We start from the raw sequence: 23,796 nt of genomic DNA on the forward strand, positions 1-23,796 counted from the left end.
ATAGAAAACAGCAATAGGAAGTAGCCTTTTCTCAGTCAGAAAGAGCACAGACACCGCAGCTGAGCCCAATGTCATTCTCTGAATCATGTTGAAGTTGTTTAAAAGCACGCTCCTATTCCAGACGTGGTCCTGGGTTGGATGGGGAAACCTCTCAGGCCAAGGGATATGCGATAATGGTTTCTTACAAATGTGATAATTAGATAAAAGGGGACTCTTGGAATTTAGACTTAAAGACACTAATTAAATTCATATTGACAAATCAACATAGTGGTCTCCTATGGATTAAAGCCATCCAGAAAATGCTTCGTTCATGTAGACCCCACTAATTGAATTCATACATCTTTGGCGATCCAAACCAGTTACGTTAAAACATGCAAGGCAAAAAGCTGAACTTTTTCAGTGAAGGTGTCTAAATTGGAAGTTTTTAAATGAGCTAATTGCTCAGAATTTTAGGAAAATTCAGGGCCGACAGTTTGTGCAAACGTCCTACCTTCTCGGCAAAGGCTGTCAGAATGATGCATGCTTTTACTTAAATGCTGAGTGCTTAACTGCAGTTTTAAATTATGCTCAATGATGAGGTAATAAAGTATTTCAGTAAATACGTCTCGGAGGAGAGCTCGGTCAAGGAAAAACGCACGTATTCCCAGTAGCCAGTCTGTTCAGGTCACTGTTTGAAAACCAGAGGTCACGCGCTGGAGAATTATGACCTGTTGCCAGCAATATTTTCAGAGGTTAGGACTTCATAAATACATCAAGCATTCTGCGCAACGTCCCACAACAGAGTGAGCGAGGACCTCTGCATATTAGTTTTAAAGAGTGAAGCTAATATTTGCCTTCTTGTAATAGAAAGGTTTTATTGGGCATTGGGTTTTTTTGGGGGGGTGGGTGGGATAGGAGGGAGGAGGATCTTAAAACACTGCGTTCATTGATGGCAGTGTTGCCTGGAAACTTGAGAGGCGATGTCAAGTTTCGGACCCGTAAAAACTCCCCAGCCCTCAGGACAGAGCCTGCTTTCAGAAATGCAGGAGCCAGCCTTCAAGGGGATGCTGCTCTGCAGAGCTGGCAGGGGTGGAAATGAGAGCAGATGGCTCCCTCGTTCAGTCGTGGCCCTCCCGAAAAGAGGTCAGCCTTTTAAAGCAGGGCTATGGGAGAGGCTAGGAGTTTGGGGCAAGGGGAGGTCATGGTTTGTTGGCTGTCGGGAGTTGAAAGAGTGCAGGGCATGGTTATATTGGGGTATCTCCAATGGGTGCAAAGCCCCTAACTGTGAGACAGAGAAGGGAGGGGGGTAGTTTTGAAACTTTCCTTTGCTACCCTCCAGTTACAATGACCTGTCTCCTATGGGAGGACCAAGTCCTCCTATTGTGTTTGAATTAACTGCTGCCCATACCTGGCTCCAGGCACAGCAGCATACTGGTTAGCCATGTAACTGGTTGGCCATGCTTCCCCACCCTGTCCTGGGTCATGGCAACTGGTTGGCCATGCTTTCCCCATCCTGTCCTGGGCCATGGCAGCCCCCAAAGGCTTTATTCTGGTTTGGCTGGCATTCCCACAGCAGTTGCCTTTCCCCAGTGCAACTGTGCATCGGAAGGGTGCTCTAGTGCTGTGGTCTCCAAACTTTTTTTGATCATGCATCCCATCAGTAAAAAATTTTTGAGCATGCACCCCCAATATAGGTATATTTATAAAAATATAAATAGAAGTTCTAATATTTTCTTCCTGTGCCCCAATGGATTGTCTTGCACACCCCCTGGGGTGCGCACACCCCACTTTGGAGACCACTGCTCTAGTGCATGGAGGGCTGGTAGCCAGGACTCAACCACCTGGCCATGGTTAGTGCCTGCCCTCCGCTATGTTGTCATGTAAACTGCCAACAAGTGACACGTTTGTCTGGGAATTTCCTTAGTGCATGTGCAGGGCTTTCTCCCAGCAGGACTGGGGAGGCGGAGGGACGTAGGTGAGCACACCCTGCTGACTGATTCCAGAGGCCAGCAGGAAGGGCAGCTCTATTCCCTCTTAAATTTCCCAAGACACGTATTCGTGTTGGTCTCCTGTGGACACTGTGAGCCTCACAGGAGGGGGCCACCATGCAACTATGTGGCTCAAGGGCTCTATGTGACTCAAGACTTGCCCTGCCGTAGGCTTTGAGTGGTCTCCTCATGTGATGCCATTTCCCGCTGAAGGATCACAGGAGGATGAGTGACCACTTGTTTAATGCACTGGATGGGGACACGGGACGCTTTCAGTGCCACCCCAGTAATAGAGTGGGGGGATTCTGGATGCGCCCGTTGGTATCGGACATTGTTGGTCACTAGAGGTCGAGAACTCGACATAGCTCAGACTATGGGCGGTCAACACGGGGGACCAAGCTGGAACTGGAGCTGGGTGGAGGCCTATTGGCACATCTGCAGTTTGTGATGTCCACTCATAACCGCTTAGACGGATGTGGGTTTCCGAACCACCCTTTTCCACTCCAATTAACTCCTAATGCTTGCAAAGGAGTGGAGCTTTGGTGGGTCTCCTGAGAGTTGTGCGGAGGTCGTTGTTAGATTTCTGGAAGCAATGACATTTCTGTGGGTTGTGCCCTTCCCTTTCCCCGCCCCTTCCTGTCTCGAGTGGAAAACACTTTATTTTGTTTTTGCCAAAACACGGTTTTTTTGTGGAAAGGGGAGCGGACACGTTCTCTTCACCATTCAGGTTGCAGCTGCCATCTTTTCCCACTGCAGAGATTGTGGTAACGTGCAGGCCCTGGCAACAAAGCCCTTGAAAGGGGTAGGTGTAGGGACAACCTGGAGCTCCCAAGCATATCCCCAAACAGGGTGATGGGAAATTCTGCTCTGCCAGAAAGCAGGATGGAGTCGCTTCTTAGACTGACTCCGAGAGGCATAAGCTTTCGTAAGCAGCAGCTCACTTTGTCATCCTCCGCCCTGTTGTCTGAAGGAGATGCGGTATGCCTTCACCTTTTCAGACCACGTGTCATGAGAAATGTATGTTGCACTGTCTCTGCAGCTCTAGGTGTGAAGCCCCTGCCGTAGCACGGAGCCCTCCCTGTGTAGTCATTAGCAAATATTCCATTTTCTGTCAGTAAACACAATTTAAGCATTTAGCAGTTAAGCTTCTTAAGATTCATAGCTGATGAGGGAGCAATTAGGACAGGATTTTAATGAATACATACAAACTCGGGGGTTCCTGCCAGGAAGAAAGGCTAGGTTGGCGAGCCGAGGCTGCTTTTTTGTTTTAATTCAGAATATTGTTCAGACAGATAAATGACAGTGCAGTGCAATCAAACCAGGGCCCTTAACTTCGGGGCTAATTATGTTAATCTTTCCCCCATTATCTCTATTTATTATCTGACCGTCAAACACAGTTGCTCAAAAGCTGCCCTTGGCTATCTTTGTAGCCCCATGAAAGCCAGCGGAGCTGCTGGTGTGCAAGGGCAAAATTTTGCTGCATATGCTAGGTAGAGCTGATTAGTGACTTGACTGTGTAACAGCTAGAAACCGTGTGTGTTAACGCTGACAGCCAGCAGGCGCCCCAGCATAGCATTTGTGTTGCACGTCAGGCACAAAAGCAGTGCTCGCTTTTGCAGGTTTCCTTTCCGATGGGGTTGGAAAAAGAGATGGATGCTTTCTGGGTTTTCTTAACTGCTTTGGAGCACCAGAGACTTACTTGGCACCTTTTTGCTCTGTTGTGGAGGGGCCTATCTAGCATCCATTAGTGTCATGGGAGTTCATCTCTGGACCTTACTGTGATAAGAAAGGGTACTGTAGTGTGGATAAGCCAGGCATCTTCTGTTCATTGCATGCAAAGCAGATGTGGTTGAAGAAGAGGGAGGTCTGTTGTCGATCTAATCCTAGAAGGGGTCTAAAACTGTCAAGGGTGGGAGAGATCAAGAGCCAGGATGCAGGGAGCTGGTGGCTGCTGTGCGCCCCTAAAGCACAAACCTCTTGGCACTTGTGTGTCTGAGGCACTGTGTGTTCAACAAGCCACTATCGCCTCTACCTGCTTAATACCTAAACCAGCATGGCCTTTCAAGCCACTCTTACTAGGAGTTTCTCACTGCAGTGTCAAGAGAGCAGGTGTGTACTGCCAGAGATCACGAGTTGTGAGTTGCCTTGTGTTGTATCAGTGGATGGGTTGTGTGTATACCTAAAGTGCTACTCTGGCTTTCCTGGCTGCAGGACTGGTGTAATGTATAATATAATGCATTGTGTGCACTACAACACATATTGTGTATGCATGCAGAGCAGAGGTGGTTGCACACAATGCTGGCAGCCAGCAGGCGCACAACGCTGCTGGCTGTCACAATGTGTTTCGTTACCTAACACGCACATTACACTGGGCTCCTTGAGCCACAGAAATGGACATCTTCCATCCTTCACCATTTATGAGCATCTGACTTAGGCACGATATGGCGAGGCAGTAAGGGCCTACACTCTGTGCCACTTTGCGTGAGACGAATGCTAGGGGAAGGTGCTGGGCCATACCTGTGCTGTTCTTGGCAGAGGAACGCATCAGTCGCCCCATGGCTTTGCTTTATTTGTGAGCTCTGTGCAAGTGCCTCTTCTCTCCAGCCGCCTCCTCTCGTTGGCACTGTTGTATTTGCCTGTAACCTGCTAATTATCTCGGGTTAATGACCTCTTTCTCTCCCAGGTAATGACATGCTCCCTCTTTGCAGCCTCAGCTGAGCTGTAGCGCCATTGCAATCATTTTGCAATGTTTCCTTTCGTTACAGAGACCTTTCTGCCTAGGTTCTCTTGCAAGACTTGATAATGAGAGTTGCAGAGTTGGTAATTGCTACAGCTGAGGGCTGGTGGGTTGATTGCAATAGGTCCTGTAGGTTTTTGCTGGGTTGGGGCACACCCAGGTGAGAGGGGGTGTTTTTTTGGTGTGAACAAAGAAGTGGTTTCTTCAGCTTGATGTGGCAGAGGGCCCTGGCAAGGAGGCTGGAGGGGTGGGGGAAGAGAGCATCGCTGTAATCGCTGGGGAAGAAGACAGGCAGCAATTTTTGATGAGCAGCATTTCCTTCCTGCGGTGTTTGTGAACCCCGTTGAGATGCTGCGTGGCTGCCGAGTGCTATATAAATGCAAATTTCCTTCAGCGTGTGCCCGCCACTGGCTCGGGCGCAGGTGGATTGAAGCTCAGGCTTTGGTGACCAGCATGCACGCTTGGGGAGGGCGGTGTATTGTCTTCCTTCCCCACCTCTCCCCGGGCAGGGGTGGGGAGGCTTGGCACGCCAGAGGCATTGGCAGGGGATGGCAGTCCTATGCTGGACAGTAGCATCCCAGATAGCAGGCAGAGGGATTCCCTTTCTGACTGCCTGAAGCCAGCACGCTGCAGTAGTGTGAGGAGGGAAAGGATATTTCTGTCGGGGCACACGCCTGGCTTGGGTGTGTGGGGGAGGCACATCACCAATACAGCACGCTCTCACAATGCTCAGGGCTCGGCAGCAGCAGTCGATGGCTTGTGCCCAACTTGAACTGACATGCTGGGCTGTCTTGGGCAGGCATCTTCCCTCTGCACCTCAGCTTTCCCCTCTGTAAAATGGGGAGAGGCCTGCTTGATGGAGCTTGTGAAGATACTTTGGAGATCCTCCGGGGGTAGGCGCAATAGAGCTGCTCTGCGTGGCCACGAAAAGGAAACGCAGGACGGAGGCAGTAACAGGAAGCCTGGATCCACGGAAATAAACTGGCTTAACCCACGGTCTCCTTGTGTTTTTAATACTTAGCACTTGGAGCGCATTTCAGCCTCGCGCTGCTAGACAAACAGCCGCTGATTAACCCTGCCTCATGTAATCTGCCTGTCAAGGGCTGGTGCTCCATCCCTGGGGACTCGCTGGAGGGGCCAGGGCAGTGCTGTTGCTCCTTGGCAGACAGGCGAGGAGAGGAGCGATCCCCACTTCCACTGCGGCTCAAGCTGGCTGGGGACGTCCCGCTGCGCGCAGTGCTGTGCTGTGCTGGGAAGATGCTGGTGTTGTGGAAATGCAAGCTTCCTTCCACGCACGTGGGACCGTGCGTGCACCGGCTCAGACCAGGAGGGGTGGCCAACACGAGAAAACGAACCTCATGCCGACCTGGCAGGTGGGGACAGAGGTGCCGATCCCTGACCTGGGAGCTGCAGAGAGGGGAACAGCACAAGAAAAGCCGATAACCCGAGCCTGAACTTCCCTTGGGATGTGGAATCGCTAAAAAGATTCAAGTCTCTGGTCTGAATCCGGCACGGCCAATTCTGGAGTGGGCGAGGGCCCCTCTCTCTTGCTTTTTTGTCCTGAGACCCTTTGGTGGATCTCTCTGTTGCCCCTTTTTTAATGCAGAAACTTTTTGTGGGGCAGGGAAAAGCTTCCCTGTGGCAGGTTAGGGTGTTGGTAGTTGTATGATGAGTTATGGGTTTGTATAGGATGGTTTGGGTAGGGGGTTGGACTAGACGGGGCCTCAGGAGGTCCCTCCTGCTCTGGGGGTGGCGAGCTGTTCGAATTTAAACCCCTGTGAGAGGTTGTGGGGCAGCAGGTTCCTCACTCCCACGTGCGTGCTGCTGGCTTGGAGCTGACCTGCCTGGGGCCGAAGAACCAACGAAATAATCAGTTTATTTCTCTCTCTCCAATGGCAAACCACGGGCAGGAAGGTCTTGCTGTTGGAGGCAGGCTCTTGCCATGCTAGATTGAGCCACTGACTTGAGACGTGGTGAGTGGGGGGCACGTGAACCATCGTAGCCCTGGCAGGGAAAGGAGAACCAGTGGGGACGGAGGGAAGGGAGAAGAGGTGGGTGAAATGGGAGGCCGGCATAAACGTTGCCTAAATGCTCCGGACCAAAGACCATTCACGATGCAAATCCGAAGCACCTCAGTCAGATTCATTGCTCTGGATTTACAGCAGGATTTTGAGGCCTTCCCAGAGCCCGCTGGCATCGGCTGGAAGCTCTGAACTGGGCCTGCTGACCGGACCCGACCGATCCGTCGGAGGTCTTCCAGCGCTAGATGGTGGAGAAGAGCAAGAACGGCGAAGACCCCTGAAGCAGCCCCCACCTCCGTGCAGTTCAGCCTGCGTAGTTTTTGCTCCCATATTGCATTCGTGTGATTACACAGGCTCCTCTGCAGACCACGGGCATCTAAATTAGCTGATCTTACACGTAAAATTAATCTGCATCTTAAGCAGCAGCAGCTACCTGGCTCCCATAGGGGTGGTTAGGGATACAGATTCGGGAGTTATTGCAAGTCCCGTGATGTCACGGCCCAGAAACGACAGTACGGTTCACTTATTCCAATATCCCAAGTAAGAATAACTTAAAGGCCTTGTGTGCCCTGGGAGCAGCATCTACCCCAAAGACATAAGGCCCATTCTTGCTATTGGCTTCAATGGTAACCTGATTGTGCCTTAGATGGGTAATGGTTAACCACATCATGACTAGGACCCTGAATTTTTTAAGCATTGCAGTGCACACATTGGGGAACGCTTTTACACAATCAGTAGAGACTGAAGGAAAAAGAAACCTCATTTCCTCCCCGCCACCTCACTCTGTAGAGCTCTGCCAGCATCTCTGGGCCGTCGAGAGAAACCGTGCTGTGTTTCCTTTGCAAAGACGCTGGCATCCGCGTGCGGCTGAAACGCGGCACGTGAGCTTCGTGGCATCCAGCCCCCCGGGAGGGCAGCTGCCTGCATGGTTAATGGTTGCTAAACCGACCGTTCTTTACCTGGCGTGAGCCCGCTGTGATTTGAAACTCTCAAAACTGCCAATAATACGGCGGGGGCAAGGCGAGGTCAGCCAGCGCCCCAGATGGCTCGGCGTTGGACCGGCATCCCTCTCCCTGCTCCAGCGTGTTTCCAAGTGGGCGTGAAAAACAAGTCAATTGTCCAGTTCAATCCTGTCCCACCTGAATAAATGGTAGGCTGTGCGGCGTCCTGGGAGACCAAGGGCTATTGTCCAAATGGGATAACGCCGGGTCCAGGCTTGCCCTATGCTAGTTGAAAGCTGAGGTTGTTGGAGTGGAAGGAAGATCCCGGGAGGCGGATGAGGAGTGGTATGGGCCAGGGCATGCTGCTCTACCACTAAATGCTGCATTATAACCGAGTGCATGATGAGGGGTGAGGGCATCCCGCACCACCCCTCTGCCCACAGCCGGGTGGGTGGCATAGCTGCATAGAGGCTCTTCCCTACTCTTGTGCGTGGTGGGGTCGGTGCCGGTCCAGAGCACTTTGGCATGGGGGGCTTGGGGTTATGCAGAAGCTATGGGGTCTCCAGGGTACCACTGCAGGGGGTGGAGGCAGGTGGGAAAAGTTATCCCAGCCCAGAGTCTGCAACAGTTGCTGTGCCAGGACTGAGGAGCTGCCTTCCCATCTGGGGTTGGGGGGATCTGGATTCTGTCCTTTCTGCCCCAAGTTCTTGCACAAAGCCCCTTTATTCAGGCTCGGTCATTAACCGTCTGACCATGCTCCCAGCAGCCCATCTGCAGCAGGTGCACGGGTTAGTAGGCAAAGTCTCCTTGGGCACAGTGGTGGTACGTTCAATTTTTATGCTGCTGCCCATCAGCAATGTGAATGCTATAGCTCTCCTGTGCATGGCAATTGGCCAGGAAGGAATATTCTCCAGGACCTCGAGGGAGCAGTGATGGCATCCATTTGTTATCTCCCTGCATTTGTTAGCCCTCTGGAGATGCAGGTTTTGTTTCAAATGGGCTGAAACCCAAGACTTCTCAGCCCTCTAAACAAGCTGCCTGCTCTTTGAAAGAAAAATCAGTTTGCTTGCTCCAGGTCGATTCCCTGTAGGACTGAACAGTCCCCCAGCCTGCCAGAAAATATAACTCATGACCGCAGATCAGATACGAACGAGCCTTTAGCATGTGTCCAAGGCAGAGATCCAGGGATGAGAAGAGAAGAATCATAGCCATTTAGGCACATCTTGACCCTTTCTGGTGTGGACGTGCAGGAGGAAAAGGGGAAAATCTGTACTGAGACGAGTTCCTCAAAACTCTCATTTCGATATAGACCAGCTGTTCATCATAAATCTGCATCACTTCTTCCAGGCTCACATGGTTATTTGTATTATGTCACTTTGTTTATGGCCCTAGATTGCCAGCACTGCACCACTTACTCTAGCAGCCAGTTTGGCCTGAGGGGGCCACTTATGTCTCCCGAAGGATGCTCAGGTTTTGAAGCTGTGTACATATTCTTGCTATTGGGTAGTCCCCGCTCCCCTGAGCATGTTCTTGTTGAACTGTGTGCAACTTCCCAACGATACTCACCTTCTTATCCATAGTTTTCAAAGCAATTTATCTTAATGCTACTTAAACATCAGCTTGTCCAGACTTGTGGATCTCTTGTTAATCAGCCGGTCGCACGTGAAGCCAATGACTTCTTTGGCTCCTGAGCCATACCACAGTTTTGCTAAAGGGTGCATGAGCTGTTCTCTGTACCAGGTAGCTCTATAGGAGAGGCCACTACATAAGAACTGGATCACTGGAAAAGACAACGTGCTTGGTTACCTGTATAGTGTGATGGCTTTCATGGACTTATCTTGGCATTTAATAGAGCACTCTCCTCTTAATGCTTGTGTGGTTAAAATAGCTATCAACCATTCTCTGTACTGTTAGTAAAAGCTAAAATAATGCTCTTTTGATTTAATAACTTGGCAACACAGTGTGAAATACAACACGGCTCTTCCTTCTTCAGCAACCTCGCTAAAGGTTTGCTGAAGCTGGTGGATGCCTTTCCATTAACTCAGGTGGGCTTTAGGTCAAGTCTAACATAAATGCTCAAGACTTAACTCTTTCTCTGTTTGCATCCAGCCTTCATCGAACTGGAACAGGTTTCCATTGATAAGGTCTGGCGAGTTGGTGATGTAACGGCATTTAACCTTTGAGCAGGAAAAAAAAATAAACCCCCCATCGCCTTTCCACTCAACTCCCGCTAAAGTGCTGCATGGCACAAAGCCCAGATCTCCTATTAGTTTATTCAACATCTGTAGTCACATCCCTACTGCAGAAACAATTGTGCAGTTGCTAATGAGCTGCCTCGCCAGCCTGCCAGACAGGTATTCTTCTATCGGAAAACCTTTCCATCGCATGACATCTGTCTATAATCATTTGTCAAATAGTTCTGTAATACTCAGATCTCATTGGAGAATGATCTTAATTATGCCAGATTAACGTAGCACATGCTCCAATATTTTATACTGCTTGCATGACTTGAGCTAGCTTTAAATTGTGCAAATGAGCCGAAGAGGGATCTGTCATTTGGATCTACCTTTGCTGTGATTTTTCTGCAGGAAATATTCACCTGTCAAACAGGTGCCATGGGGGTTTCTGATATCTATCACAAACCAGCAGAAGGAAGATGTCTTACCTAAATGAGAACCAGTTTTGCTAATAATGTTGATATTTGTGTGTGTATGTTGGGATTAAAAGAGCTTGGAAGCGAGTTACTCTGATTTTTAAAGGCAGGAATGCGGGCTGTTGCATTCGGTACTTGGGCAATGAATCCTGAGGAAGAACAGTATCATTTTTGCACCATTTCAACAGACTTTGCTTGGAGCGAATGAAGATGGAGGGTGACTTCTCCCCCTCCGAGCTCTGAAAGACAGCGATATGTCGGAAGGGTTGGGGCCTCTGTTCAGCAACGCACTTTGACATCCTACTGATGCTGACTTGTGCCCGTGTTGGGCTTGAGGTCTTGGCGAATGGCTGCGAGAGTCTTGTCCACCTGCATCCTCTGAACAAACTGGTACTGTGCTTAGAAGCACGGGCACACGCACACCCTACAAGGGGCTGATGGAGGCCTGGCTGACAAAGATGGGTGATGCATGGAGATGCAGAGGGGCAGGAAGCTCCTTGGTGTCCTTGCTCTTTACAGCTGCTTCAGAGCGGAGGAGTCCCAAGCACCGCTGTGTTGTGGGTTGTGACCAGCTTAGAGCACTATGAAAACTCACCCTTAAAGCTAAGTACAGACAATCAAAAAGCCCCAGGCTGAATCCATTCAGTCTTGGCAGGTTTGTTTAAACTTTGTAGACTGAACCAATAAGCAAGTGAACAAACGTGCACTTTTGACTCTGGAAATGCAGCCATATGCCTGCAGTGGCCCAGTCCAGAAGCCGAGGGGTGCTAATGCATGCCTTTCTGCTCAGCTGGAGCAGACGGCTCGAATCTGGAGGGGACCTCAGACGGCAGCTCAGTAAACCAGTATAACCTAAGTCAGTTAAGTCTGATGCTACATCTTAAACCAGTTTTGGCCATTTTGAAAGCAGTGTTATGAGCACTGAACTTCTGTTGTATTACAGATTTGAACCGGTTTCTGATCATTTATATTGGTTTATGTGTAACTTCTGTCCTTAGCCTAATTGCACAACAGTTCGCTACACTCCTGACTGCTGGAGCCAGGGAAGCTGAGCTGTCCTCAGCCGGCCACAGTTGGACCGAAAGCCTGACCCCAAAGTGGTGTCTGTGTGGCCCTCGGAGCACCTGAACCTGGACTCGGGAGACCGTCCTTGCTGCTAACTTCATTCCCTGCCTGCAGCAGAGCTTGCTTGAGTTGATGGTGGAGACTTCCACTGGCCGCAGAGCCTGAATGCAGCGAGGCCTGCCGCGGCTGGCACCTACCGTTAATAAAACCACTGTGCAAAGACTAAATGACCTGGCCGTTCAGCGGCTTCATGGGCAAAGAGGCTTGTGGGTGTGATGACCATGTTTCTACCCTTCTGCGTCTCTGTCCCTGCTCCCTTATTCTTTCTTTCTACATCTACTTCCCTGCCACAAATCCTTATTCCAATTTCATTCCCCATTCTGCTACGTCGCTAAGCAATGGACCACTAAATATCCGTATTAACGGTCCTGCGTACTGGATGGTAAGCAGAGAAGTTCACGCTCCTTGGAAATGCTGGTTCAGGAGGCAGCCCAACCTCTAGTGCATTATTGTGATGCCCGGATTTTTCTGCAAGGACTAAACTTTTAAATCCCAGAGCATGGTTTGAAAAATGCCACAAAAAGCAGGGGCTGGGTGGTAATGTGGGACATCTCTGACTTAGTACCATGTTACAAATATACAGGCTATTCAGAGAGAGACTTTCTTCTGGTTATGAAACCTTTTTAATGGAAAAGCAAAACAAAAAACCCTCATCTAGTTTTTTTTTTTCTCCTTCTTCTTTTTAAGCTGCTGGCTGTGAAACTCATGCTTTGCTTTTGAAGGTTTATTACAGGCTTGAAGAGTGTTTTAATTCTATTCAACAGTGTCAAGAATTTGTGCGAAAAATCGCTGCTTTCTCCCCTCGCAGAGTGGCTTGTGTTCAAACTTTCCCTGTATAATTGCTCCTGATTTTCTCGGAGCGTAAGGTGGGGAGCCTTGTGTGGGTGAAGGAAATCAATGCATCCTTGGAAATGCAAACACATGGTTGCATTCACTAAGCATGAGCAAGATATGATGCAGCATAATCTGCTCCTTTAAAAGGGTAATTGGAATTACCAGCATTTCTAAAGATGTTGGGTTTTTAGCCCACACCAAGGGAATAGCGAGTCTTAATTATTATTCTAAACCCTGAATTCTGCCTTTCAGTCACTTGGCAACTATTAATTTTGTGGGAGAAGCTGTATACAAATGCGAGCGAAAGTGTCCTTTTCTCTTTTTTTGGCGTGTGTGACAGCCACGCTTCTAATAGCTGAGCCTGAGGCTTTCCTTGGGGTACAGAAGTACAGGGAACAGAAACAGTCGCTTCATCTTGTACAGGCTCATTAGTGAAGTACTGGCAACAATAGGCTGTCAGCCCCCAGCCTCGTGTGATCGTTCTGCCACTTAGTGCGGTGCTGAGCTAATAGGACCCGTGTCGGGATCCCTTCCACGTGCCGGAGGAGCAGAGGCAGGCATCGACTTTGCAGCTGGAGGTCAAGTCACAGCTGGGCCAGGAAGACTCTTCAGTGCACCCAAAGCGCTGGGGAGTCGAGGAGGACCGGGACTTTACCTCCGCGTAGGCATTGCTGGGGCTGACACGGGAGCTCTGCAAACCGTTTGGGCGGCTGCATCCTAAAGGGTTGCTGAATACCTGGAGAGGGGGCAGAACAGAGCCACCCATCTAACTTGAGGGGGGTTGAGAGGCTCTGCACCCCCAGTGAAAGTCTTCGCGCTCGGTTCGTTTGGCGTCTCGCAACAAAATTGAGCGGTGGCTTGATTGCAGCATCTCAATACCATCGTGGGGGCTCGGGGTGAAATTCAAGGAGCTAAAAGCTTCTTTAAATTGGCAGAGGCAGAACGAGAAGGAGGGACTGGGCTTGATCACAGTTTGTCAGCGGGGAGCAAAACTTCGTTAGCGAGCCCTTGAGTGCAACCAGATCCAGCGGCTGCCAACTGAAGTCAAATAACTTCAGCAATAAAGTTGAATTCATACATCTTCGGCAATTAAATAATAAAGGACAGCCCATTTTCTGTGTAACCGAGTGGGGCAATTAGCTGCTGGAACAAATTACCCGGCGCAGCATCACCATTGCCGCCTATCTTTAACTCCAAGCCGGCGGCTTTCCAAACCAAGGATGCTGCACTTCCAACATGACTGATCTCACAGAGGCTGTGCAAGATGCCAGGTCCATCAAGGTGATGACCACAGTACTTTCTGGCTCTGTAATCTATGAATCTTGCTAGGCTGGGGTGAAGCGGCTTTGCTACACCAGCAGGCCAAGGATGGCATTGAGACCTCGGCTTCCTCCCTACTCCACAGGGGAGGCAAGCATCATCGCTCTGTCGCCTGGGACCTCTTCCTGGGAGCTTTGCTGTAAGGAAGCCAAACTCGGTGGTGTTGGGAACCCCAAGTGCCTTTGTATTGCCTCCCCTTGAGCAACAAGGCTAAGGGGACATTATCTGTATCCCAGTGCATAGACCCCACTCGACACCAGGAAAGCTGCCGTCTGTTCCTGCCTTGGCCGCTGATCTCTTGGGGACTCCTCCCCTCCGCCTCATCCGTCGTCTTGCGAGCTCTAACCATAAGGACCGAGCCTTGCCGCCGGGATTGTCTGATGCTCTGTGCTTGTATAGCATCAGCCACGGTGGAGTCATGAGAGCAGTGAGGAGCCCCTGGATGCATCGGAGCAGAAGAACGGTGGCTGGGGCGACGATTGTACCCCAGCTCTCCCAGTCCCACGCCAGTTTGAGCCCTCTATTTCTCCCTTCTTCCTTCATAATAAAGGTGTTAGCTGTGCCAACCTCCATTACTAAATTGTGACCATTGCTGGAAGCCACCCTGTCATGGAAGAAAACCTTCAGCAAGGTGTAACATGGGCTTTAGGTGGGTTGAAATGGCATTTGAGAAGAATTCGAATAAAATCCAGAGCTCTGGCAGGGAGGCAGCTCTGTTCTGTTCAAAGCAGGGGTCAGAGACTTGCAATACTGTAGATGCAAGATGAGATCTTACTGGGGCTCGTCTTGCTGCTGGGTGCATCTGGGCAGCATCCCGGGGGCAGTTGCTGCGCTACGCTGCTCTGGACGGGGCGGCCACCCTTGATATTTAATGTTATCGAGACTGCAGCCAAGAACTAGCCGCTCTTCCTACCGGGAAGACGGGCTGCTCCTATTGAAACCATGCTTTGCTGCTTTTTCAGGCTAGCTTCTGCAAAGCGGCTGCCTCCGGCATCTCCATGCATCCAGGAAAGATTGGGAGGAGCTGAGCGACCGTACTCATGGGGGAGTGCAACTGCTCAGGTGGCTTATCCTTGCCCAACCGTGAAACTCTCCTTGGTCAGCTATCAAGCAATGGAAGGACACTTCTTCCTTCCGCGTCAGCCTCTGCCTCGGCCATCCGGAGAGCCTGGCAGCCGAAGAAGTACGGCGGCTAGAGCTGTACCAGGCACCAGGAAAAGCCATGGGGCTTTTAGGTCCTGGCATTAAAGATCACCTTATGTGCAGCCAGAACAGACTGAACGTGACTGCGTTTTCGTGGTGCAACAGTGACAACCGGTGGCCAGCTGCTCTCATCTGGGAGGACTATTGTCTTTTCAAGGCGAGGCCGGCCTCCCGCACAAGCAATTTCCGCTCGTCCGGTCGAGCAGAACAAAGCTGACGTGGACTCCGCTCGGCGCGAAGCGTCTCTGCTAAAGAGGCCTCTCCAGGACCAGCGGGCTGCAGCACATACCTCTGGCGCTTCTCTGTGCAGAGCTGTAACCTTGCTGACGTTAACTCGGAAAACTGCAGCGTAGCAATTTTCCAGCCCTGGCTAATCTGCGGCAGCGACACAATTGCAGAACAGCATTCGGAGTAAATTGAATATGATAATCGGGGTGCTAGGTGAACACCCGTCCCTTCCCTAGACGGCATAACACAAATGCCGGAAAGCGTTTTCCTTTCGTTGACTTAACCTTAAGCCCATGATGGTGACGATTTATTGTAGGGATGATCTGCTCCCTTCTGGAGGCTTTATTTTACTATTGCATCCGTGTATGTCACAAATGAACATGAATTCAAATCGAATGCGTAGCGAGGCTTTTTTTTTTTTTTTTTTTTAAACTATCCCAGGCTTAACAAAGGGAAGAAGGATGCAGGGGACGCGTTTTTCCGACGGGTATTTTTTGGAACGTGCTCTTTGGCACAAATAAGAAATGACTCCTTGTCCTCATCAATGGTTGATGGGGGGTTGGGGGGCTTGCTGTTCCTCTTTACAAGATTGTGTTCTGGATATAGCATATTTGTATTTCAGCAGCACCCAGAGACCCCTTTGCCTTGGGTACTATATGTACAGAGAGAAAGAGGACAAGTCCTTGCCCAGAATATCTGTGATCTGGAGCAGAGGAAGAGGAGGAGAAGAAATGGGGGACCAAATAATTTTTCATGGGGTCACAAGCTGGCCAGAAAAAGACCCAGGTTTCTTGAGACCCGAGTCTAGTGGACTGTGCTGTCTCCTCTGGGAGTTTTGTCTTGGCTCTGCTATAGAAACGGTGCAGTGTTGGTTTTGTCCCGGGGTGGTTGGAGCGAGCTGCCCACCAGGCCGTGTTGTATCTCAACATTAATTGGTCACCCTTGGGCACAAAAACCTTTCCCTGGACATAGCCGAGGGGTGAACAAAATTATTCTACCAGTTTTGTCCAACAATGGGGCCGCCGTCTATGGAAAGAGTGTGTATATGTTGGGGGGAAATCTTGAATATTGTCTGGTGTGTCGGCAAAGCAGGGCATGCATGGTGACTTTGGGGGGGGCAGCATTTAATTTTTTTTAGCAGCAGGGGCCTAATTTGCAATCAGATTACTCCCTCAACTGCGTCTGATTTAGATCAGTCAAGCACCTTTTTGGATCTTCCCGAAACTATCCCGCGGTAACTTCTCGTTGTGTCCCACATTGCACGATCCAGCCCAGCCCAGTTCACAAGGATCTCTCCTTGGACAGTACAAAGATACAGGGTCTCTGATGTACCAACACACTGATAGCCTTCAGTCCCTCGGAGAGCGTAGAGCTGTCTCATCTGCCTGAGGTCTTTGAACTTTTTTTTCTTGGCAAGCGAGGTTTGGAAATGAGTCGAGTGGAGAAGCCCAAGCAGTGGGGATGTTCAGGAAAGAAAGTGTCTGGCTTTTCCAGGTCGGCGAAGTCGCAATAGACGGCTCGTATGTAAGCGATGGACCCATACGGCCGTAGCGCTGGGGCTGGAGGGGAGTCCGAGTGCAAATGCGACGTCTTCTGAAAGCTTTGAACTGGATGGTCTTCCCTTCAGAGGGTCTTTTTCTCCTTCCCTGAGGGCTGGGCAGGTGATGGAGGGGAGATCCTTTTAAATGCGTGTTGCATCTTTTGAAAAGCGAGAGCCTTGTCAGCCGCAGAGACGGGTGCGAGACGACTGCTATTGAGTGTTTCGTGTTGGTCTAAGGACGTAGGCAGACAAGCACTACGGATTCGCACAAGTTTAGGGCTGGAAGGGACCTTGTGAGCTCATTGGGTCCAGCCCCCCTGCTTTGGGCAGGAAAGGCTGCTGGGGTCAAATAACCCCAGCAAGGTGTGTGTCTTTGGGTAAATGTGATCTCTTTTATTCAACGAGCTCAAATAGTTGGAAAAAATTCTTCTTTGCAAGCTTTCAGGGAAAAACACCTTTTTCCGGGCAGAGGGAGCATCTGCAGGAGAGCACAAAACAGCTGCGGGTGCTCCCTTTGCCTGGACAAGGGTGTTTGTCCCCGAAAGTTTGCAAAGAAGAATTTTATTCCAACTATTTGAGTTGGTTTAATCAGCGAGCTCACATTTACTCAAAGAACCTTGTCTGCTGGGAAAATATCGATGCACCTGCATACGTTTCGCTGAGCTCTCGCAGGATAACAGAAAGCAATGCTGGTACCTTAAGTACTATTTGTAGGAGCTTGCTAAAATCCCGTGCTCCGAAAACAGTGAAAGCTACAGGAAACGGTCACTCTCTTTCCCAGCTCGCATCTTGGTAGGACCGAAATATTTTGCAGAACGGTCTTCCCATTGGCTCGTGCTTGTCCCTTCTCCCCCTCCCCGGCGGGTAGCTGCTGGCACTGAAGCTGTGCCAGCTTGAAAGCATGACTCAGTCAAACGAGCGGGACCCGTTTTCCATGCCAAATGATCGGACGGAAAGTTTTGCTTCCTTGCAAGCTCGAGGCCCCCCCGCGACCACCTGTGCCACGCTGGTGGTTCTGACCCCTGCGGCCGGCCCTCTTGAAGCCAGCTACATGTTGTTTTGTTTTTCATTTGCAAATGCATTTAAAAAAAAATTAGATCCAATCCACTGAGCGCCAAGCTTGACCCCTGAATTTTTTGCCCTCCTGAAGAATGCGCGGCTCGTTTATGACATCCAGCTCTTTAACGAGGGAGAGGAAATTCAGACCCTCTTGGACACTGTTTTGCACCCGGTAGAGTTGAAAGCAAATAATGGGCCAATAACACAAAAAAGTCCATCGTGTGGTGGATGGGCCTCTCCTTGAGGGTGTTTGAAATTTTACTGAAGTGTCTTAAATTATGATCTGCTCTACTTCAAGGCCGTGTTTCTCTGACCAGCTTGGGCGAAGAGTAAAAAGTAAAACAGGAGGTGAAAACCCTTACTTCTGTTTGTTAATCTTTCTTCTTCCATCTTTCTTTTTTTCTTTTCTTTTCTTTCTTTTCTTTTTTTTTTTTATTAGCCGGGCTCTTTTTTTTTTTCCGTTCTCTCTCTCTCTCTCTCTCTCTCTCTCTCTCTCTTTGCCTCAATAGAAAGAAAAAAAGTTTTGTCAGCACTCCTGTTTCTTTTGTTGTTTTCCTTTTCTCAGAAGTCTTTTCTGCTTTTATCCTAATCCCAGTCATGCATGAGAGAACAGTTGTGCTCTGTTGTTTGTCTGTTCTGCTAGTTTTGAACCAGTAGGGCTCCCGCTTTGTTCTCTTTATTTTCTGAACACAGAAAGGTAAAAGAGTAGGAATAGTGATTGAAACTCTTAAGAAGAGAAACCTTCCATATTTATTTAGATTTAATTCATTTTTGCCATGTTGGTAATAATTAAGGGACTATGACAAATAATAATAATAAAAAATAAATAGAAAAGCGCCACCCCCCTAACCTGGGCCGCTGCACGCACAACTCCCGTAAGATCACAGTTTCTTTACCTAGAACATTTTTAACTTGCACCCCTTGAGACGTGGCATTTTTTTACCAGCATTGTCCAGTCTATTCACTCCATGCACCCAGCTAACGATTGAACGTTACACTGGGGTTTGCTTTTTTCCACCACTCAGAATTACTCCTGTTGCAGAGATCAGTTTTATGAATCAAATGCCTTGGATCTACATTTTTGTACTGAATCAAACGCTATTAGATTGCTTTAGCTGATGGGATGTCAGCTAGATTTCTTTCCCCCCCCCCCCGCCCCCCTTTTCCAAATCAACACTGAATTTTAAGTCTTTTTTTTTAAACTTTAAATATACCCCATCTTGGGCAGCTGTTTGGTTGGAGCATGTCCTGTGCAAAAGTTGGGAACCAATTTTTTGAAATGTGTTTTTCCTTCCACTTAGTTCTTGGCTGTGTTGGCACGCCAGATGATAAATTGCCTGAAACATTTACCAAATTTAAACGAAAACTAAGCACCAATCCATCTGCTTCTGTTTCATCCTTGCAAAACAAATCTTTTATGATTTTGGTATCCAACATGTGCTTGTTCTCTGTTGCTATGGAGATGCTGTAGGCCTGAAATTTTTTTTTCACAGGCTCTTACTATGAAGTTTTTGAAAACTGTTTTGATTAATTTTTCCTCCACTTCAACTTCTCTCTCACTTAAACTGTTTTCTCTTTTGTTTCACACATGATTTATGGCAGGTCGCTGTCATTTAAATAGATGTGCGTTTTGAAATTCCTCCTTTCTGTTCTAATGCAAAGAAAAAATAACCCATGCAAGTCATGCTCAAAGACTTGGTTATTGTTGCTTGCTGGATTTCTGCTCTCTGTGGTTGTCGGGCCTAATTCAAAGTAATTCAGGCTACTCAGTGGGGGCAGTGCATAGCTCCACAGGAAATTATGATAGCAAAAGTCTTCCTGTAGAGTTCGGCACTTGGCACTACAAAGTGCCTCGGGCTGCAGTTACCTGAATAGGGTTGAATTAGACCAGACAACCGCATCATCCCACTTCTTAATCTATTAGAGCCATATACAAGTGGCAATTGTTGATTGCAAAAATGGGATTAAGAGGCTCTTCAAGTGAATTGATTTTCTTGTGAGAACAAAAAGAGGAAAGAGAAGCCTCGTTTGAATCACACAGCCAGAAAGTTTCGTGAATGGGTTCCACTCCAAATGTTAGAATTAAAGCAATCAGTGTTTCCCCATGGAGCACGCAGGTGAGAGGAATAAACTGCTGAAAAATAGCAAATCATGTCTAAAACCTAGTCGGCGACATTCTTGCCCGAAGACTTGTCAAATTGCAGGACTTCTTCCCCCGCCCTTGACAGCGACAAGAAATCCTTGTTTTAGCCCCGGCACAGAGAAGTTGGTCCGTGTTTGTTTGTCAGGCCCCTCTTATTACTCTTTAGCCTTTATTTTCATCAACGCACTTTAATTTCTTGCTTTTAACGTGGAGAAATGTTGAAAAGAAACTTATTGAGATTCCTCTTAAATTTCTGGCCTGACACTTTCAAGTGCCTCTTCTCTCTACCCAGGCCAAAGAACTGTTTGCTGTCTACGAGGAACATCTAAAATTTGGTACATCTGCTCCTCCATCGGAGAGCTGGTTAGGTTGTTATTACTTGTAGCTTAAAAATATGGGAGTAACGTTACCGTAGCTATTTCCCCCCTCCTAACTGCTCCGTGTTTGTTTTTCATTAGGGCTATAAGTTCCTTCCAAGACATTTTATTTGGGTGAATAATGCAAATCTTTTCAGTTTTAAAGCCTGCAGGAAAAGCAAGGTGGCTGCAGTGGGCTTCGTGCCAAGACCCATGCTGCATGAGCATCCCCTGTTTGGTGGCCCTCCCGGGAGCTGGAAATTGCTGTTGCATCTCCGCGGAGAAGCGGCTGCATGGTTGCTGCGGCGGTTCTTAAAATGATATTTAGCTCCACGCGGAAATTCGGTTTCTTTGGCGCACGACGTATCTGGAGCGATCGTTGATCTGGCGGCTTTAGCTGTCAGGAGCTCCAGGAGTGTGGAGAATAGAAATGACACCCTGATGCCAGCTGGAGAAAAGGGGCTGACCAGCGCAGATGGAGGAGAGCGGTGCGTTACCTCTGGCTTTAGGACACGTCGCGAACAATGAGGCCAGGCCCCAGCTCCGGCGGCCGAGGCGAGCGGTTTTATGCACCTGACGTGCTCAACTAGCCCCGCGTGAGCCAAAGCGGCCGCGGGTCCGGTTGTGCTGCTGCAGTCTTCCCTTTGCTCCGCAGAGGCGTCTGGGAGAGGGAGAAGGTGGCGCACGTTGTCCCCCAGGGAGCTGGCGAGGGGAAGGGTGCCATGGGTGATGCCATCTTCATTGGCGTGGAAAGGGGACTGGGCCCTCCATCCGCAGGGGGAGAGAGGAGAAGAAATAAGAGGCGCTGTTTAGACATTTTACCTTCCCCGTGTCTGCCCCTTCCCTGCTCTCCTGCACAGCTGGTTGGTGCTACAGATTATTATGATTTTTGTTTGGTTTGGTTTTAGTTTGCCTTTTTTTTTTTTTCTTCCCTTCTCTTTACCTAAGCTCCTTATCAGCCAACAGCTCTATAAGGAAGGTATTGGAGCAGAAACTCTGATGGAGTCGTTACCGCTCAGCGGCCGGGGGGGATGCTGCGGGTCAGGGCTCGACCTGTGGGTGGCACTGCCTTCAATACGAGTTTCACGAGTGAGCCGGAGGCAAAAGGGCAGAAGCAAACTCGGAGCAGAAGGATGGCGTCTGGGCTGGAGCGGGCGGCATTGTGTTGGCGGAGCGGGCTACGGGAAGGATTGCAAAATATTGACGTTAGCAAAGGCGTATGCATCGGAGAGGGACTCCCTAGGCTCCCAAACTGCTGACTTCGTTGTGCGCAAGCTCCCTTTTTGCATGGCAGAATACGAGTCAAATACCCATCTCCCTCCTGAAAGACTCTCTTTTTTGGTCATTTCTGCAAAATGCGGATCACGCCCCGTTGCGACAATGTTCTCTCCGGCATATCCCAAGCTGTTTCCATCTCTCTCGTAATCCATTTTTCCTTGGGTTAGCCCCTAATTTTGTTGGGGTGCATTTCGGTCTCCCCTCAGCTAAGGGTTTTGCCTTAAAATCTTGCCAGAGCTGTGAAGAGATGCGTTGGCTCATGGGCACCCCTGCCTCCGCGTGGTGTGTGTGTGTGTGTGTGTGTGTGTGTGTGTGTGTGTGTGGGGTGGGGGGCGGTAATTATTGCCTGCTCGCGCTAACGTTGCGATCTGGAATTGCTCGTGCATTAACCGTTCCATCTCGAGCGACCTCGGCTTGCATCGGACTCGACTAGTGTATTTGCACATTTGCTATCAATTATGTCATAATAAATTAATTTACTTTTCAGGATTCACCACAGCCGATTGTTGGGCTTCTGTTCCTGCTTGACTGTTCTGACTTTGAACAGGTTTATTCAGCTGTTGTCTGCTAAGCTCTACAAAAAAGAACAATGGCTTCTGATCTGCCTTTTATGGTTTATTGGGAACTGGTGGTCCGCACTGCAGCTCTGGTCAGTGATTAACCAGAGTGAAAACAAACTACACAAGGCTAAGTTGATGTTGGAGGAGGAATGAGCCCACTTCATTAAGGCTTTAAGAGGAAACCTTTTCTTCTTCAATGCTTGTTCAAAACTTTTCAGGTCTCTATTTAATCACGTAATTCTCTCTAAGTAGCAAGAGAAGCTTGCTGCACAGCAAGAGGTCTTTTGCCACATGACAACTTAGAAAGATAAATTATATATAAATATCTTCATGGTTTTGTCCGGAGGAAGCCAACTTTAGTTTTACTGCGTGAAACTAATTTACTTGTTTCTTAAAGAGGTGGATGCTTCCCAGTGTCAGCGCAGAAGGAAAAATCTGTCTCGTTGTTATCTAACTGCTGGCAGAGATGCATAAGGTGAGCCACTCCGGCTTGGGAAGGCAAAGAAACAGAGGCAGCAATAATGAACACGGCATTTTAAAATGGAGCTGAATGCAGGTTGAGCTGAAACACCCTCTTAAAAGTTTAAAAAAAAAAAATCTGTCCTTATTGCAAAATCCAGTCCTCTACGGCTGGGGCCTGCGCATCTAAGCAACTCCCCTGGCTGGGAAGTTATGAATTAAAAAAAAAAAAAAAAAAAAAGAGAAAAAAAAAGATCGCAGCAGATTTGAGATGGATTAATCAGGTGCTAATGGGCTTTGTCTTTATGTGTACACGATGCATCCGCTCCTCAGCTGCCCGTGAGGTCTATCCTTGCAATATGCTGAGGCGTTGTACAAAGTGAATTGCACTGCGGTGTGCTGCCTGCTTTTGTTTAGCTTAATTTATTATTTTTTTACGTGGCAGTTAATTATGGTTTGGGGAGCATATGACTTAAACTCAAAGCACAGAGGTAATAAATCAAACCGCTAGCATACCGGGGTCATCCTGCGTTGGGCAAGCCCCTTGCTAGGACTGCAACCCCCTGCAATAGTAGCGTTTCATAAATCAAGTCACCCATTGTGACAAATTATCTGTGCGCAAGTCAGGGTGAGTGGGGAGATGGGCATGTTTAAAATAGCTTTGAACTCTGGCATCTTTAACCGGAGCTTGAGAGTGGGCGATCTGAAGGCCCTTATTCCACATAAAGTGAGTCTTGATACTGGTAGATGAAATATTTGCATTTAAATCTCTGCCTAATAAGCTCAAGTACTTGGCTGATGTAGGATGGGTTATCTTTCAGTGTTTCTTTGGAGCCAGTTATTGTTGAGGAGGTGGGCGTGTAGGTATTATTTCCTTTCCTGTTCAAGATTGCTTTTGACCTGCTAAATGGAGAGCTATTAGAAAGACGCTCGGCACATGCATCAGCCAAAGACAGCGGGTTTTAAACACGTATCACCTTACGTGGTTTTTATGCGGCTTGGTTTCATTTTAATCTGAGTATTTTAAACTGTCCAAAATCTTACGTGCGGGGGCATCCTCCTACAACAGCACTATGCTTTGTCGTGTGATCTGCACGGAGAGGAACCGTGCAGGAAAGAGAAGGTGCCCATGCGTGGTCTCGGGGGCTGGATGGGAGGCCCTTCATGGCCTCCTGCCTCCGCCGAAAGAACAAAGGTGGAGCAGGTGCAGCTTCGGCACTGCTGTATCACATCTGTTCAGCAGCCAATAACTTTTTGTCCCTGCTGCTATGGGCTGGGCTTGAATCGCAAGGCTGGGGGAGAAAGCAGCCTCGTCCCATTGAGCTACCGAATTATCCAGTTTCCCAGGGCGGAGGAGAGAGGCTTTTGAAAC

General features: G+C 48.9%; 1 long non-coding RNA gene across 1 annotated transcript in view; it reads left to right on the forward strand.

Annotated features, from left to right (window-relative positions):
• Positions 1-1,029: 1,029 nt before the first annotated feature.
• The window catches only part of LOC149858024 (uncharacterized), a 132,780-nt gene continuing 110,013 nt past the window's right edge, over positions 1,030-23,796 (forward strand). The window contains exon 1 of the long non-coding RNA XR_016443794.1: positions 1,030-1,122. This is a non-coding gene — a long non-coding RNA (uncharacterized LOC149858024). The remainder of the gene's footprint in view (positions 1,123-23,796) is intronic.

The sequence above is a fragment of the Crocodylus siamensis genome, chromosome 8 (genome assembly GCF_052110815.1).
Source record: "Crocodylus siamensis isolate JL-2025a chromosome 8, ASM5211081v1, whole genome shotgun sequence".
Taxonomy (NCBI): Eukaryota; Metazoa; Chordata; order Crocodylia; family Crocodylidae; genus Crocodylus; species Crocodylus siamensis.